The sequence below is a fragment of the Nicotiana tomentosiformis genome, chromosome 9, assembly GCF_000390325.3.
Source record: "Nicotiana tomentosiformis chromosome 9, ASM39032v3, whole genome shotgun sequence".
Lineage (NCBI taxonomy): Eukaryota > Viridiplantae > Streptophyta > Magnoliopsida > Solanales > Solanaceae > Nicotiana > Nicotiana tomentosiformis.
This window is the reverse complement of record NC_090820.1, coordinates 1,952,321-1,970,246: the sequence shown is the minus strand read 5'-3', so window position 1 is coordinate 1,970,246 and position 17,926 is coordinate 1,952,321. Positions and strand designations below refer to the sequence as shown.

The 17,926-nt window shown below is 36.0% G+C and overlaps 1 long non-coding RNA gene and 1 pseudogene across 1 annotated transcript; one reads left to right on the top strand and one right to left on the bottom strand.

Moving 5' to 3' along the window:
• Positions 1-1,806: 1,806 nt before the first annotated feature.
• LOC108942856 (putative late blight resistance protein homolog R1A-3) lies at positions 1,807-17,312 on the bottom strand (annotated as a pseudogene).
• LOC104112812 (uncharacterized) lies at positions 4,565-5,689 on the top strand. Its single transcript, XR_011411326.1, has 3 exons — positions 4,565-4,977; positions 5,069-5,168; positions 5,276-5,689. It is a non-coding gene; the product is annotated as an uncharacterized lncRNA (long non-coding RNA).
• Positions 17,313-17,926: the final 614 nt, after the last annotated feature.

Below are 17,926 nucleotides of genomic sequence, written 5' to 3'. Positions count from 1 at the left end.
ATCTGAATTGCCAGCTCCATTAATTAGTCAAGACATATATCCTAATTGGGAAACTAAGTAGGAAAGAATCACTCTTTGCATTTTCTATACAAAGAATTTGTAGCATAGGATATATGGTATTATATATATGAGGTGACAAGTTTAAGTTTTGCTAATATATAGGATTTGAACTAATTCTCTCGAAATTTATGGACTCCTACAATGATCTCAATTTAATACTATAAAAATAACCGGTAGGGGCGGACGCACCTTGACTCAAGGGTATCATCTGACACAACTTGGTCGGAAAATTTTACTGAAATGTATGTTTATCTGATATGCAAAGAATAATGTTACAAAATTTAGTGAAGTTACTCTGCTTCACACGAAGAGCTCCTAGCTCGCCTGGTCGAGCGCCGCTGTTTTGTTAGGAAGATCGGGAGTTCGAATCCTGATATATTTGTATGTTAGGAATTGTAATAATGTACTTGAATTGTCGTCTATTCATATATTTCGAATTGTGTTTTTAATTTTTTTTAATATGATGTACAATAATTTATTTATTTATTTACATCTTTAAGTGTCGACCCGCTTACAAGAAATCCTACGTACGCCCCTATTAATCGGGTTCATGTCATGCTCTTGTTTGGGGTTAGTTGGGTCGGGTACGCCCCTATTAATCGGGTTCATGTCATGCTCTTGTTTGGGGTTAGTTGGGTCGGATATCCAATTAAGGTGGGCTTGTAAGTTGATTCAAATCAAGGATATTTAGGGATCTTTATTACTCAATTAGTTGCCCAGTTTTACGGTTTACATTCCCTAGTCAGTATACATAAATTATATATTGATTATACGTAGTTGTACACATATTATACATAGATTGTACGTATATTATACATTCGCCAGCTTATTTTTATTTAAGTAATTAAGTGTGCAACCGATTAGGTTAATTCTTCTATTATTTAATATACTGATGTATTTCCTATATATATGCCAAGAATCATACTCTTTGTTTCTCATTTCCGAGCTAGTTTGATCATGACAATTGACCATCTTAAATTTACATATTTAGTTAGGAGTATGTTATAGTTATTTATTTCAATGACTTTATTGGATTGGCGCTTTTATCTTTGTGGAATCTCCACACATGTAGCATTAGTGTCCAAAGGTCATGCTATAACAACCTCGTTTGTTTTGATATTTTTTGGCTGCTTGACGAGCGCAAAACACACACTTAAATTATGTTCGCTAGTCAAAGATAGTATAATATAATTATCGTATCCACAAGGATTGGATTTAAATAATATTATCGTAGTTTGTAGCTAGATTGCTATCCAGGAGGATCAATAGTTGAGATTTATATAATTAATAATCTAAAATCTACAGCTATAGACTAATGACAATCGTAACAAAAGTAAGCAAGAAAGTTATCAATGGGAGAAAATAGGGGTTTGACGGAATAAGTACAAGATAATTGTCTGGGATTTAACTCTAGATAATTCATTTCTAATGTTCAAGTGAGTCTCTCGAATTCACTTAATTATCAGTACAAATATTTAGTAAAAACTCCTCTCTCGATTAAGTTTCAACCTCACAATATGAACCAATTTAAGCTCTGTGAAGATATGCAAATATGCGTAGTGGATCAGTCTTTATGAAAACCTCTTTCGATTATTCTCCTAACTAGATTTAAACAATGATTCAACTAGCTTCTTTCGATTACTTAGAAGAATCTATGAACTCAACCAACAATATAGTGCAAAGATATCACAAGTTATGCCTCTTTCGATTACAAGAACAAGTGAATATAGATACAACAATTAAATCTTCCAAAAATAATTCAAATACATAAAAATAGAGTTATAATCCACAAACAATCATCAATACACCAAATCCATCAAAATCCAAAAGGATCTACTCCATATACATGGAGAAGTTCTTCACAAATGAAACTAAAGTATAGAAAAATATAAATTCAATCCAAACCCGGATCTTAAGTGAGGAAGGAATGATGAAATCCTTGTGCTTGTGTTCTTCCAACTCCTCCTTAGCCTCCTTGGCCTCCTTAGGTCGAAATTGTGTCAAAAGTTCATCTAAAATGGTGTTTTGGTGTATTTAAGCCGCCCCAAAACAAACTCCGGACGAAACTACCCTTTTTAGCGGAATTGGGAAGTCACTCTAACATCTTTGGGCTACCTCGCCGTATGTCGTGCCGCCCCATGCGACGCGCATGTAGGAAATTCCAGAACGTGCCAAAATATAATTTTTTGCCACTTTTTGCACTAGCGCCCCGCGCTCCGCGGGGCATGCCGTGGGGCGTTAGTGCAAATTGTGCGCAGAAATGAGTTTTTAAAATTTTTGACATCCAGACTTGGTTTTCGACCCCCGAATATGATCCCGGCTTAATTGCTTGGGCTTCTATTCAGATTTCAAAGCTCCAAATAGCTAGAATTAGCTCCACAACATCTACATAACTCAGAATTACTCCTACAAGGCATAAAACACACAATAAGTGCAAAAACACTACCAATTAAAGCTCAACACAAGTAAAGTGCAGTGAATTAGAGTGTAATAAGCGACTAAAATACGAGATTATAGTCTACCATCACTGCTATAGAGAATTGATGTTATAACTTATAAAGGACATATATTATAACATTACATTAAAATCGGTTCCTAAAAACCTTAGCTTTGACTGTACCTGCCATGCAAATTCATGATAATATACTCATTTCCATTAATCTTCAAATTTAACAAGATTCGACAAGAGTGGGTTGCTCTAGTGGTGAGTATCCTCCACTTTCAACCAAGAGGTTGTGAGTTCGAGTCACCCCAAGAGCAAGGTAAGGAGTTCTTGGAGGGAGGGAGCCGATGCTCTATCGAAAACAACCTCTCTACCTCAGGGTAGGGGTAAGGTCTGCGTACACACTACCCTTCCCAGACCCCACTAGTGAGATTATACTGGATTGTTGTTGTTGTTAAAATTTAACAAGAAAATGGAAACCAAGAAAATGGCTTGACACTAAAATCAGTCAGCTCTTAGAATTTGATTTTTTTTTCTTTTTATTACATGCCCAAAAAAGCATTGTTCAAGAAAATAATTTCTTCAAAAAGGAACTGAAAAGTATATCAGATACTTAATTAATATGCCTCTGAATTCATTCCTCCAAAATAGAGGGTTAATTTCTCAAAACACAATTAGAAGGGAACACAAGTGCATCATGAAATATTGTTTTACCACAAGGTAAGTGCCGTAGACACGTTTCGCGTTTCGTACCTATAATAATAAGAATGAAGGCAAATTGACATGAAATTGTACGTATTATATTCCGGTCAAAGCGGCAACAAAAAGATTGTGAAAGTACTATGCGTTTGTACACAAAGGCTTAAATAACTAACCCTATAGTTAATTAGTCCCACAATTAGTAAGACTACTTATTCTTTTCTCAAATGGAGTCATCTAAGTCCAACTTAACCTAATTCCAAAAATAATTACACGTAAAATAATTTTATTGCTTAATACATTTACAGAAACGTTTCCTCATGTAGTATACAAACAAATATTACAGATAATGCCCAAGGTTTAGCACAAAACCTCACTGACGCAAAACTCAGATATATTTATCAAACATGGGAGCTGCACATGCTATACACTTCGGACTAAGAATTGTTGGTGAGTTGTTATGTGTTGTTTAATTTCAGGCTTATAAGTTTCTTTCTCTTATTTAACTTACTGTTCCTTAATTACAAGAAATATCACTGCGCTTATCCTTTTTGGGATATGAATGGGTGGCCCTCCAAAACTTTTTCCATTGGTTATAATTATTTATATTAGTAAAAAAAAATTAAGTTAACAAAACATTAACGTTTTGTTTCAATACATTACATTGGTTCTAGTTATCAAATATTTTGTTAGTAGATATGAATATTTGAATAATTTAACTCAAAATATTAAAATATTAGACAATGTTATACCGTGGAATACTTAAAAGAAAACTTAAAAACTTGAAAGAAAATTTGTTACATCATACAACTTTTTCTTGGTTATCTAACCGTTGTCACATTACTAATGCTATTTCCTCACATCTTCTTAAGTTTTGGCTTTAGGCCTCCGACTTCATTGAGCCGCCCCTGGGGATATCACCTCCGTATGTCAACTACAACTTTTTCCTCTTAAATTATGTTGTTAAACATGGAATTTAGGTTCACATTCTGGAGAATTGTGAGAACCTGGTCTCGTTCGGTATAGGTTGTCCTGGCTCGTTAGGTCCCAAGAATCCAAAGGATATAAGCTTCTCAAGGCCGAGTCGGAAAGCTTTACTTGTAGAGTCTCTTTCAATTTAGGTCTTGAATCATTTGATTCGGAAAATTTTTGGACGGAGAAAGACTATAGGGCTAAGAGAAGCTCTCTTGTGTCAAGCCTTTAATTCGACTTTTGGCAATGCCATTTTCAAAGAAAGGGAACCTGTTGGGAGAACCTAGATATGTTAGAAAAAGCCGATGCATATGGAAACGAAAGGTGAATAGAGGGATATGGAAACGAAAGGTGAATAGAGGGGTGCACCAACGAATCTCTCGGGTATTCCATATGTGATGACAATGCTGAACCGTATTATCAACATGGTAATTAATTTTGCCGAAACAACTTTCTTTCCTTCTTAAGGTATCTTTTTAATACTTGTGTACCGATTAAATTAATCTTTACGCGAATAGGTATGGTATGCCGCTAGTATCATCAAACAATGTGCGAGTGTCGACGAATGGGATTGGAGCAGCTTTTGCTCTTGTTTATGTGCTGATTTTCCTCAAATTTGCACCTAATAACGAGAGGAGGAAATTCTCGGCATTCTTCTTTCTAAACATTGCAATTTGTATTGCAGTAGCTCTTATTTCCATGCTTGCTTTTCATGGAAATAATAGAAAGAATATTTGTGGTATTGCTGCCCCCGTTGTCTCCTTACTTGTGTATGGAACTATGGATCACCCCTCTCAATCATAGTAAGTCTTAAGTCTTAATTTAACACTTCATTTCTTTTTTTTTAGTATTACTTTTCATTTTCCTTGACCGTTTTGCTATTCATACATGTAGACACAAGTCATCAGGACAAAGAGTGTGGAATTCATGCCATTTTGGCTCTCATTCTTTGTAGCTCTCTCTTGTGGTTCGTGGTTAACATACGCCGTCATTGGTAAAGATCTATTCATAAAACTAAGCGTAGAGTCTCTTTTTAAGCGCCTTTCTTTTTTAATTCTCAAGTGGATCAATTACATATTTACTTTTCTTGATTTATTGCAGATTTCAGCTGTTGTTGGCCTCATTTTGGATCTAAGCCGAGGGTCTTTCGGAAATAACTTTTCTATCTTCTTGAAATTAGGGGTAGTGTCTACGTGCATACTACCTTCCCCAGACCTCACTTGTTGGATTACACTGGGTGTGTTGTTGTTGGCCTCATTTTGGGCATTGTGCAGCTTATCCTCTACGCGGTTTATAGACGGGGTACCGGAGATGACAATAGTGATAGCAATGTGTAATTGAAATATGATGTAATAGTAGTAGTGGTATATGGTGTTTAAACAATCTCTGTCGTACATAACTGAATTTGGATTTGATCAATCTATATGTTTTTTTAAAATTTTTTGTTAAATTTATCCTGTCACTTGATCCTTTTCCCAGTTTAACTACATACAAAGTTGCACCAAGGCCTATGTACGAAATTGAAGGAAAAAGTCTGATTCAAAAGACCAATCTTCCGTGTGTCTTTACATTGAGCTTTGCACATGTATATATTATACACTTACATATATATTTATTCCTCCCACACTAACCCATTAACCTATGTCTCCTTATATTATAATTATCTTACTAACCCCATTAATTTATGTCCCCTAACCCATTAATTATGTCCCCCTATATTCTAAACACTAATATGCACGACATTCTTCTCCATTCTTCTTCTTCTTCTTTACCTTTCTTCTATATCTCCAAGTAAATGTCCAGAGATTGTTAGAATTAGGATATTGTTTCTGGTTTCTTCTTCCCAACATCCCCCCTCAAGGTAGAGGGTAACTTTGTGATCCCTAACTTGCTCAAAATCTCGGAGTGAGAAACCCCAGAAAGTGGCTTTGTGAAGAGATCCGCCAGTTGGTCTTTAGATGGAACAAAAGAAAGAGTAATTAAATCGGAAAGGAACTGTTGACGCACAAAATGACAGTCAATTTCTACATGTTTTGTGCGTTCGTGGAAGACGGGGTTACGGGCGATATGAATGGCTGCCTTGCTGTCAGAATGAAGAGGTATGGGAAGACTTACTGGTGCAGAGAGATCTTCAAGAAGTCGAACTAACCATGTAAGTTCAGCAGTTACTCTTCTCATCGATCTGTATTCTGCCTCTGCAGAAGATAGAGAGATTGACACTTGTTTCTTTGGTTTCCAGGAAATGGGTGTTCCTCCTAGTGTGATGAAAAATCCACTTACGGACCTCCTAGAATCCTTGCAAGAGGCCCAATCAGCATCGCAAAATGCAAGCAAGGAGAATGAGTGTTTTGCTGAGAGAAGAATTCCTTGTCCTGGATCAGAGCTCAAATATTTGAGCACTCGTAAGGCAGTAGAGAAATGAGACTTACATGGTTTCTGCATGTATTGACTAAGGGTAAGGACTGCGAAAGAAAGGTCAGGCCGAGTGTTAGTGAGATAGTTTAACTTGCCAACCAGATGACGAAATACTGTTGGATATTGCAAAGGGTGCCCATCATCAGCTTGAAGCTTGGAGGAAGGATCAAGAGGAGAACTGACTCGAGGCAAATGAGATACATCAAATTCCTCCAGCATATCTAGGGTAAATCTCCTTTGGCTTACAATAAAACCTTCTTTTTCTCGCAGAATTTCCATCCCTAAAAAATAATGTATGTCTCCTAGATTTTTTACCTTGAATTCACTGTTTAGAAAACCCTTGATATGCTGAATTTCTTCCAAGTCATCTCCAGTAAGCAGTATGTCATCTACATAGACAGCTAGGATAGAAATCAGGTTTCCTGTCCGTTTAAAAAATAGTGAGTAATCGTTTAATGATGCAGAATACCCTTTAAAACTCAAAGCTCCTGCAAGCCTAGCATACCATTGCCTGGAAGCTTGTTTTAAATCATACAATGACTTCCTTAGTAAACAAACATGCTTAGGACTAGGAGGTGTTAAGCCTGCTGGAAACCTCATGTACACCTCCTCTTGTAGATCCCCATGCAAAAATGCATTGTTTACATCTAATTGACACACATTCCAATCTCTTTTGGCTGCAATAGTGAGTAAACACCTTATGGTTGTCATTTTCACCACTGGTGAAAAAGTCTCACTATAATCTATTCCTTCTCTTTGGACATCCCCCCTGACCACCAGCCTTGCCTTAAACCTTTCAATTCTTCCATCCGACAAATGTTTTACCTTGTACACCCATTTGCAAGGTAGAGCCTTGTTTCCTTTAGGTAATTCAACCACATCCCATGTGTGGTTGTCTTTTAGAGCTTTAAGCTCTGAATTCATAGCTTCTATCCAACATGGATGTTGACAAGCCTGTCCAAAATTGTTAGGCTCTGTGACAGTAGAGAGGGATTGCAACACATGTTGATTATTGGGTGACAGAGAAAAGAAACAGAATTCCCTAGGCTTACTTGGTTGAGTGAAACAAGCTGCTGCTACATTTGTGAATATGATATTACTGCATACATAATCTTTCAAGTAGGTTGGTTGATTGGAAACTCTTCCTGGCTTTCTCAATGGTGTATGTTGCTTGGGTATAGAAAACAGGCGAGGTAGTGTGTGGTGTATCTAGGATAGACTGAAAAGGAATTGGGGTAGTAGACAATTTGTGATGAGAGGGAGTATATGAAGAACTTGGTGATGGTAAGGAGAAAATATCACAAACTTCAGGTTCTAAAGAGATGGGTGAGGATTGATCCTGTGATGAAGGTGAATATGTGGGTTCTGTAGTAAATGTTGAGCTTGGGAATATAGGATGTTGTGATGTGCTGGTTTCAACAAAAGGAAAGTGCGATTCATAAAATTTCACATCCCTTGATACAAATACTCTTCTCGTGGACAATTCCAATAGCTTATATCCCTTCTGATGAGGCGGATAACCAAGCAAAACACAAGCAGTTGCCCTATCATCGAACTTGCCTCTTCCCTGGGATATTGTAGAAGCATAACAGAGACATCCAAAATTTCTTAAATGATCATACTTGGGTTTCTCTTGAAATAAAACCTCATATGGTGTCTTTCCTTTAAGGACACTAGAAGACATCCTATTAATAAGATGTGTGGCAGTTAGGATAGATTCACCCCAATATGACATGTGTAGCTTGGATTGAGACATTAACCCTCTTGCAATCTCTAAGAGGTGTCTATGCTTCCTTTCAACAATTCCATTCTGTTGAGGGGTTGCTACACAAGACAGTTGGTGTAGAATTCCTTCTGAAGCTAGGAAAGCTGCCTCTTGTGTACCTTTTCCCAATTCTAATGCATTGTCAGATCTTATCATTCTGACTTTCACATTGAATTGCCTTTCAACCATAGACAGAAAAGATTTAAGCATAGGAAAACCATTGCTTTTTGCACTTAATAAAAATGTCCATGTTCCTCTGCTATAGTCATCTACTATAGTTAGGAAATATCTAAATCCATTATAAGTACTTGACTTATAAGGTCCCCATGTGTCTACATGTATAAGTTCAAATATATGCTTGGATTTTATGCTACTGATAGGAAAAGGATTCCTTGTTTGCTTAGCCTTATGACAAACATCACAGATAAACTCAAAATTTGGCTTACAATGAAGGAAATCTAAATGTTTCATTGCTGAAAATGGAAGGTGTCCCAATCTTACATGCCAAAGTTTAACATCAGGAGTACCATTAACTTGAACTGGACTAGAAAAAGAAACAGACTTTGAAACAGAATTTCTTTCTTTCGGAATTGAAGGTACATTACTACTGAATAGCCCCTTAGACTTAAGGCTACTTAGTTCCAATAAGTAGAGTCCCTCTCTAACTTCACCAAAAACTTGCGGACTCTTCATTAAAAGGCCCTGCAACACACACCCAATAGATGTGAATAGGACATCATACTTGAACTGAACACAAAACCTATTAACTGATAATAAGTTATATTTGAAATCTGGAACATGTAACACATTGTTCAGGATATGACCTGGCAGAATAGAAATACTCCCTATATGAGTAACAATCACCTTGAAAGAGTTAGGTAAACTGATATTCAAAGGTACAGGAAGTGGAGTTAGAAACAGGAAAGAATTAGGATCAAAACACATATGCTCTGAGGCACCTGAATCAATGATCCAGGTGTCTAATTTTAGACTAGCAAACACTGAACCTGAGTATTTTAGAATAGTACCAGCAACTGCATTAGCATTGATTCTTGTATTTCCTGCTTGTGCTAACTTTGCCTGCTTATACATGTGCATCATTTCTGCAATTTGTTCCTTGCTGAGTTGCTGTCCAAAATTACTGTTGTTGAGCTCAGTGCTTTGTCCTGCTGAATTCTCACGGTCCTCATGTATTAGGACTGTATTTCCTTTAATTTGAGTATGCTGACCTTTGTGATTGGTGAACTCAAAATCTTCTGGAAATCCAATAATTCTATAGCAATCCTCTTGTGTATGTCCTACTTTTCCACAATAAGTACAAGACACATTTGGATTGTACTTCTTTTTCCCTTTAAACCTTTGCTGAAGTTTAACAAACTTTTGCCTTGAGTTGTTATATTTGGGTGATATGGCTGCTCCTCTTTGTGTTTGGCTTCTAAGTTTTTGATAATTCTTCCCTTGTCCTGTGATCATAAAAACTGCAAAATCAGCTAGAAGTTGTGAATTACGCTGCTTAGCCTCTCCAGCTGCCATGAATGATACTGATTCAGAATTAAAATGTGCATTTGCATAAACTTCTCTTTGATTTTCATCCTGCAAGAGAAGTGAATAAGCAACATCTATGCTAGGCAAAGGGTTCATCATGAGGATATTTCCTCTTGCTTGTGCATAGATGTCATTTAATCCCATTAGGAATTGGATCAATCTCTGATCCTCAAGAGACTTAGTCAACTTTGTCTTTCCTTCACAAACACAAACACATGAACAACATATGATAACATTTAAAGCATCTAATTCATCCCACAGTCGTTTGAGCTTAGTGAAGTATGCTGCAATGTCACTGTTTCCCTGTACTAAACCTGATAACTCCTTCTGCAGATGATAAAGCTTGGCTCCATTTGATCTCCCAAATCTCTACTCCAAGTTGTCCCAAAGTTCTTTTGCAGTTTTGGAGTATATCACACTGTCTGCAATATCCTTTGAGAGAACATTTAGGATCCAAGAGATGACCATGTCATTCACACAACTCCATTGTTCATGGTCTGGAGATTTCAGATCTGGAGATAGACATGCTCCATTGATGAAACCAAGTTTCTTCTTGGCTGACAAAGACAGGAGAATAGATCTCCTCCACCCTGGGTATCCTCTTCCATCAAACATAGTGTTGACTAGAGTCATTCCAGGTGAATCAGAGTTGTTGAGATGATAAGGGTGATTGGCATCATAGCTGACTGATTTTGCAGCATTGCTCGTATCACCAGTATACGTGATGGTTGTTTCAGACATTTTAGGTTACTGATTATGATGGTGAATCTGATGTAAATTGATTTGATGGTTGGACTGTTGGATCGAGCTTATTGCTCTGATACCATGTACGAAATTGAAGGAAAAAGTCTGATTCAAAAGACCAATCTTCCGTGTGTCTTTACATTGAGCTTTGCACATGTATATATTATACACTTACATATATATATTTATTCCTCCCACACTAACCCACTAACCTATGTCTCCTTATATTATAATTATCTTACTAACCCCATTAATTTATGTCCCCTAACCCATTAATTATGTCCCCCTATATTCTAAACACTAATATGCACGACATTCTTCTCCATTCTTCTTCTTCTTCACCTTTCTTCTATATCTCCAAGTAAATGTCCAGAGATTGTTAGAATTAGGATATTGTTTCTGGTTTCTTCTTCCCAACAGCCTAGAAGAGAAGCAGTTGATCAATCAACAACTGAACCCCTTAAGAGAAACTACTATTTAAGGTACATAATTTTTCATCGTTTCTCCTTTGCTTTCTTCTGATTTGCAGTGAGCACAATATGTCTCCTTGTTAAGTTAATTCAACGATACCTTATCGACTTAAAATTGCTACATTCTCACATAAAAGAAATAAAAACCAGAGTTAGAGTTTTCTTCATAATGTTGTCTACTAAGCACACCTCAAAAAAATCCAACTCAATATTCAGAAAATCAAACTTTCTGCTCGAATTAAGTTTTCATTTTTCAGTGATAGCAAAGGAAATCAAGAAAACAAATATCAAGCATTGTCGGGCAAGTTATTTGTTGCAAAGATATGTTTTTTCTTGGATATTTAAGATTGTGGAGAGTATTGGAAAGAGAGTAACAGAACTTGCTATAGGAGATTTCAAGCTCAAAGAAGAGGAAATCAAGGCAGGAAATGAGAAGGTCTTGTCTATATATAAAGACTATCTCCTTCTAAATTTTGATGCCTATGCTTAAGATTGTTTTGTTCTAAGAAAGGCTATCTAGTCTTTATCCTGTAGTTGTCAAATTTATTGGGAAAATGACACTGTGTAGCAGCTCTCCAAAAAAATGTATATTTGTTTGTATATATATGCATTCTGTATTGTATATACAAAAAGTATACAAATTTTATACACTTTATCGGATACCAAATGTAAATAGTTTCTGATACGGGCTAAAAGTGATAATACCTCAAATTTGTTCACTTTGTGTGCTTGGCTGAAGTTGTCCCTGCTTCACCAATTTGTATATAGAAAGACACTGTAACCAGCTACTCATTTTGTCACAACAAAATATCATTAATCAGTCATTATCTCAAAAGTACTAACGATGAATGTTAAGAACAAACTTATTAGCTTCATTCTTTATGACTTGGTGAATTTAAAAGAGGTGAATTTTGCAGGTGCAACATAGAAGGGGTAAGATGAAAGGATCATAGAAACTGCAAAAGCAAAAAAGAAATCAAAGAAATCAAATTGGAAGACCATATGATATTGTTCTACAATCATTAAAAACATACTTAAAAGAGGATACGTGTCTCAATCGATCACTCAAAACAGACTTAGCAATCAGTAGTAATCTGTCTGTGCTTTTGCTGCAGTTGCCTAAGCAAGTGTCAAATTCAACACATCCTCGTTAATTTGAGATCGAAATTAAGAGAAAGCAAACATCTAATATGGGGGGAACTGAAAACTATACCATGTTACGTGCTTGACTCACAGCTTCATATTGTTTGAACATATTGGAGTTTGTTTCTACTTACCTCAGTAACGAGGTCAATACGGTCGCATCCTTCATTCTCTTTAACTTCTTTCTTAATTCTCACAGCTGAAGCCACAAGAGATTTATTGTCGTTGCACTACATCAACTTAATATGTTTCAGCGTTGGAATATCTGCAAAGCTAAGGGGGGTCTCCTTGAGAAAGCGACACCTTTTTATAACAAGTGTTTCAAGCAAGGGAAAAGATTCCTCTGAGGCGTCCCACCTTGAGATATTTAGGCTCAGTTTCAAGAACTTAAGTTTAGGGAACGTGATATCTCCAAGGCACCACTCTCCGGAAGGAAACAAATCCTTTAATTCGAGATACTCCAGACTTGGTAGTCCCGCAATGAAAATCGTGCTTTCTATCCGAGTCCCCCTCAGTAACAATTTCTTTACATTTGAAGGCAAGTGTAACTTAGGAACAACAGGGAACAAGTGAAAGAAAAGGCGAAGTGATTGAAGATGGGTAAGACTCTCCAATTTGAGACAAATCTTTTCTTCATCGAAATCATTTCTCAAAAAAATGATTTCAAGTTCGTGAAGATTAGGACACCTCTGTACTAAAACATTCAAGCAATCAAAATCGAGTGTAAATTCAACACCCCTTAATATCCTCAAATTTTCCAACTTAGAGGATTCTTCATTGATCTGCTTTCCCCCAAAAAAACCAGATTTAGTAAACTCTACATGCCTTAATTTTTTCATTTTCCAAAAATTCCCTGATAACCTTGTACGCTTTAAACACTTGAGAATTAAAGTTTCTAGATGGGGCAGATGTGATTTTCCATGAAAATCGAATGTATATATGAAAAGTGTGACGTACTTGAGGTGAATTAGTGGATTCAACGTAGCTAACGACAAACTAATAACCAATTTATGGGAACTTAAATCCAAGACCTTAAGAAGCCTCATCAAATTAATAACCTGACTGAAGTGATTCCAATATAAAGATTCTCCTCCATTGGTGGTTATCAGTGGCCTCAAGTGTTGGTGGAAAGGCTTCCCCGTTTTGGATGCAAACTTGGAAAGCTCATTACTGAAACTGAAGCTAACTCGACTTTCCTTCAAATCAGAAGGTTGAATGTTCCCTCTCACCGCCAACATAAACTTTTCTTCTCTACTCATCTCCAAGCAAAAGTGAAGCACTACATCATGAACCTGGCAGTATTTGACTTTACCGTTATATCTTCTCCTGAAACCATTACAACGTTACTGCTAATGAGATCCATCAAGTAACCTTCAGCTGCCTCTTCCATTAATCTCCCACATTCAATGTTCTGCACGAAACCTTCCGCTATCCATAAACTTATCAATTTAGACACTGAAATCCTTTCGTCCTCTAGAAACATCCCCATGTAGAGAAGGCAAGGTCTTAAATAGTCGGGTAAGTTATCATAACTTAACTGCATAGTTGCCCGACTATAGTCTTCAGACTCACGGTCAAGATAGGAAAATAGAGCTTTTTTAACCTCATGCCACCAAGATCTTTCCATTTTCTTCTTTTTGATTATTCCAGCTACCAAGACAACCACTAGGGGCAACCCTTTGCATCGTCTTGCAACATCTAGACTCACATCGTGTAGTTCAGGTGGGCAAGCTTTGTTTTGAAACACTTTTTTCTGCAACAATTCCCTACTCTCTTCGGGCGTGAGGAATGGAAGGAAATAAAGATCAGTATAGCACTTGACATGTTCACCCACTTTCTCAAGACGAGTTGTTACTACAATTCTGCTTCTATTTACAACATCAGGGAAACAAAGTCTTAAGTCATCCCATGCCATACAATTCCACATATCATCCAAGACAATGAGATATCTCTTTCCTATTAAGCTTTTCCTCAGCATGTCAGCTAGTTCGCCAACCTCATCTACCTTGTCCTTGGAACCGGTAACTTGATTGAAAATTTCTTGTAATAGTTCTCTACGGATATATGTTTGAGAAATGACGCACCATGCTCGAACATCAAAATGATAAACAATGTTGTCATTATTAAACAACTTTCTAGCACAAGTTGTTTTACCTTGTCCCCCCATCCCAACAATTGGGATGACATCTAGCTTATTTGTCCCTCGTGTCAGATACCGAATTATTCTTTTCGTGTCATTCTCAAAACCAACTATCTCCTCATCATTCATAAGATTGCTATGTTGAGTTGGCATATGTTTAGATGGCTCTACCATAGAGCAGGGCTTAAGAGCAAGGTTCTCCGACCACATCCTGGTCACCTCCGCATTATTATGCTTGATCTCTTTTAAGATTGTAGGAAGTGAGCAAAAAAGATACCAAAGAGCATTACACTGAGAAGGAATAGAGTCAATGGCAACTTCAGCTTCGTATGCCAAATTGATAGTACGCCTCTGAAGATCTTTAAGAATTTCATGTTCATGCTGCATCTTTGCAACATCTCTGAAAACAGATGTTAGATATGAGAACTCTTTCTCTAAAATAACAATATGAGGCTTCATCATGAAATCTAAACATAATTCAGATTTCATCATCTCATTCAATTTCCTTAATAGAGAATCCAGAAAGCTCAATCCACCAACTGTGGGAAACTGAGATGGCCTGTATTTTAAGGATTTGTAGTACCTCTCTAGTTGTGCCTTTAGATCTTCAATTTTCTCCAATATCTGTATCGTGCCAAGATCAATCTTGCTCGCATCATCTTTGATTGTCGATCCTGAAAGAAGCTGCATTTGAATTACACAAAGTATGTCGCCCACAAGCACTCCAACCTTTTCTAAGACTTCATTCAACCTATTACCATTAATAACATGATTTGGTATATCGCCGAGAAAAACTAACAAGAACTCTATTGCCACATCAATGTTTCGAGCAGAGAGAATAGTGGGAAAGTTATCAAGCTATCCTTTTGGTAATTTCTTGTCCTTGAAAGTTCTTGATTGAGTAAACTTTGACGCCTTTAGTTCACGGAGAAAAATCCTTTTCATTTCCAGCTCCACTATCACAACCAAGCATAGTAGATAAGGAGGCTTACTCTCGATATCAGATGTATCATCTCTATCCTTATTAATCCAAAGAGCAAGACAGAACTGTCGCACATTGTCAGCCATGAACTGTATTCGGGCATGCATACCTTCCAACCTCTCACGGTCGACATAACCATTTATCTCTGCACCATATAAGTATCTTACAAACCTTATTTTGTTTTGAATGACTTTGACTTTCCTTAAGTATCTATCTATCTTCTGCAGGATATTGATTTTTTCCACGAAAAAAGTGACAGATCGAACCAAGTACCTCAGTGCATCATTTAGATTCTGGTCAAGGTAATCCATATATTCCAACATATACAAATCATTCAGCTCAAAGTTGTATATTAGACTAGTACCGTTATCTTCACTGAATTCCTGCAACTCTGATACTAGCCTTTCCACATTAAGACTAGTTTTGTATTCACCTGGAATTCCATCAAAAACCGAGTGAAGCATTTCTGCAATCAATTTGGCCTTCTTTCTGATTTCTACTGAGAAATCAGGTAAAAGAGCATGAGGGTACTTGATAAAGGTTCTCAAAAATCTTAACTCCATTTCAAGTGTCTCAATCTTGACAACATTCAAATCACCTCTACTCTTAATCCTTCTCAGGTGATCTAACATATCCTCAATGTCGTTATGCGCCATCTTCCGTAGATAAATTAAAAAGTAGAAAATCCCTGCAAATTCACCAAGCTCTTGTCATATTAATCTTCACTAAGAAGGAAATTTTTTTAATCTCTTTTAATACTATTATCATAAGCTATAATGCTTGTGAAAGATTATACACGTTCTACACATATTTTATTATGAAAAATTTCACAAACTTCCCTTACGTTTTGACATATTGCGCATATCTCTTTTGCGATATCAAATATATTATACGAACTTCCCTTCTTTCATATTTTTTTAGGTAAGTAACTAGTAAAGAAAGGGCAACCCGATGCACAAAAGATCCCGCATTCATGCAGGGTCCGGGGAAGGGCCGCACTCAAGGAGGTGTGATGTAGGCAGCCTACCCCACGACTCGAACTCGTGACCTATAGGTCACAAGGAAACAACATGACCGTTGCACCAAGAAGGTAAGTAACTAGTAACGAGATGATTTATAGCCACATAAATATGTAAGTTTTATTTTAAACCATAAGTTTCAAAATTTCTTTTCTTAAACTATATGAAAAGTCAAACACTATCACATAAATTGGGATGGAAAGAGTAGTAGTTATTAAGACAAAAGTTAAATGGATTCATGTAGCTCTTCTAGCAATACAAGAACTAGATTTGTAGATTGCAAATGAAACCAATTTAGCACTACTAAAAAAATTGGAATTAACTACGAACTTCATTGCTAATCTGTCTCTAAATCGCTCATAGTTAAGATAGTTTTTCGATAATCCGTCGCTAAATAGGATTAGTGATGAATTTTTCTGTTTAACTACAGAATTTGTCCCTCCCTAATTCCTGATTTTAGTAGTGTAGAGATTTGGAAAAGAAGATAAGTTAACACAAGTTCAGTTCAAGTCTTACAATCAATCAATCGTGATTTTGGCTTCTTTCGTCTTCTTTTGTAACTCCAATTTCTGATACAATATATCCTAAGAGGAAGCACAAGAGATGAACATTAAAATTATAAGATTCAGGAGTAAATAAAAGAAATCACAGAAATGATCATATCAACAAATAATGATGAAAATTTTCAAATTTAACCAAATATATGGCCCAGAATTTTCGATATATATATAGGAGTATAATGTTTCAAGTGTTGTTAGAAAATTTTTATTGAAATACCTGTAAAAAGTAAAAGTTGCTGTAGGAGAAAACTACCTAATGAAGAAGATCGGAAGGAGGAAGATATATGTTAGGTTCAGTGGATGAATAATTATCTTGAAGATTTCCTAAAATCCTCATAATGAAAATAAAGTATAGTCCAATCTATTAAATATGAGCTCTAAATTATAGCATTATCTTTTCGAAACTAATATTGGGGCTCGAGCCAATAAGTATTGCGAATATTGTTCAAAGTTTATTTTTTAATCGATAATAAAATAGCACGGATTAAATAGTTTTTGAACTGGAAATTAAAAAATAACTAGTGTTTGTAAAGACATTGAAAAATAGTCACTAATTTGTCAAAACACAGAAAATTCCAGTATAATATGTTATTTTATGAAGCTCTTATGCATAAAACACTTTCAACATATTATATTAGAACTGCAACACATTATGAAATTCCATCACATTATGCTAGAAACTCATATATAAAAAATTCGAACTTCATCATATTATGCTAGATTTTTTTAGATTTTTAAGAATGTTTTTGTTTAGATTTTATCTTTATATGAAAAAAGTAGCTAAATTTCGATTATTTTTTAAACTATGGCTACTTTTTAATTACCGATTATAAATATAACTATTTTATTTTTTAATTTATCATATACATAATATAATTTTTCGGACTAAAAGTATTCAATTCAGCTTAGCCGCCCGAGCCCGTGACGGAAGGAGGGTGCATATCACTTCCTACATCTTAATTTATATTA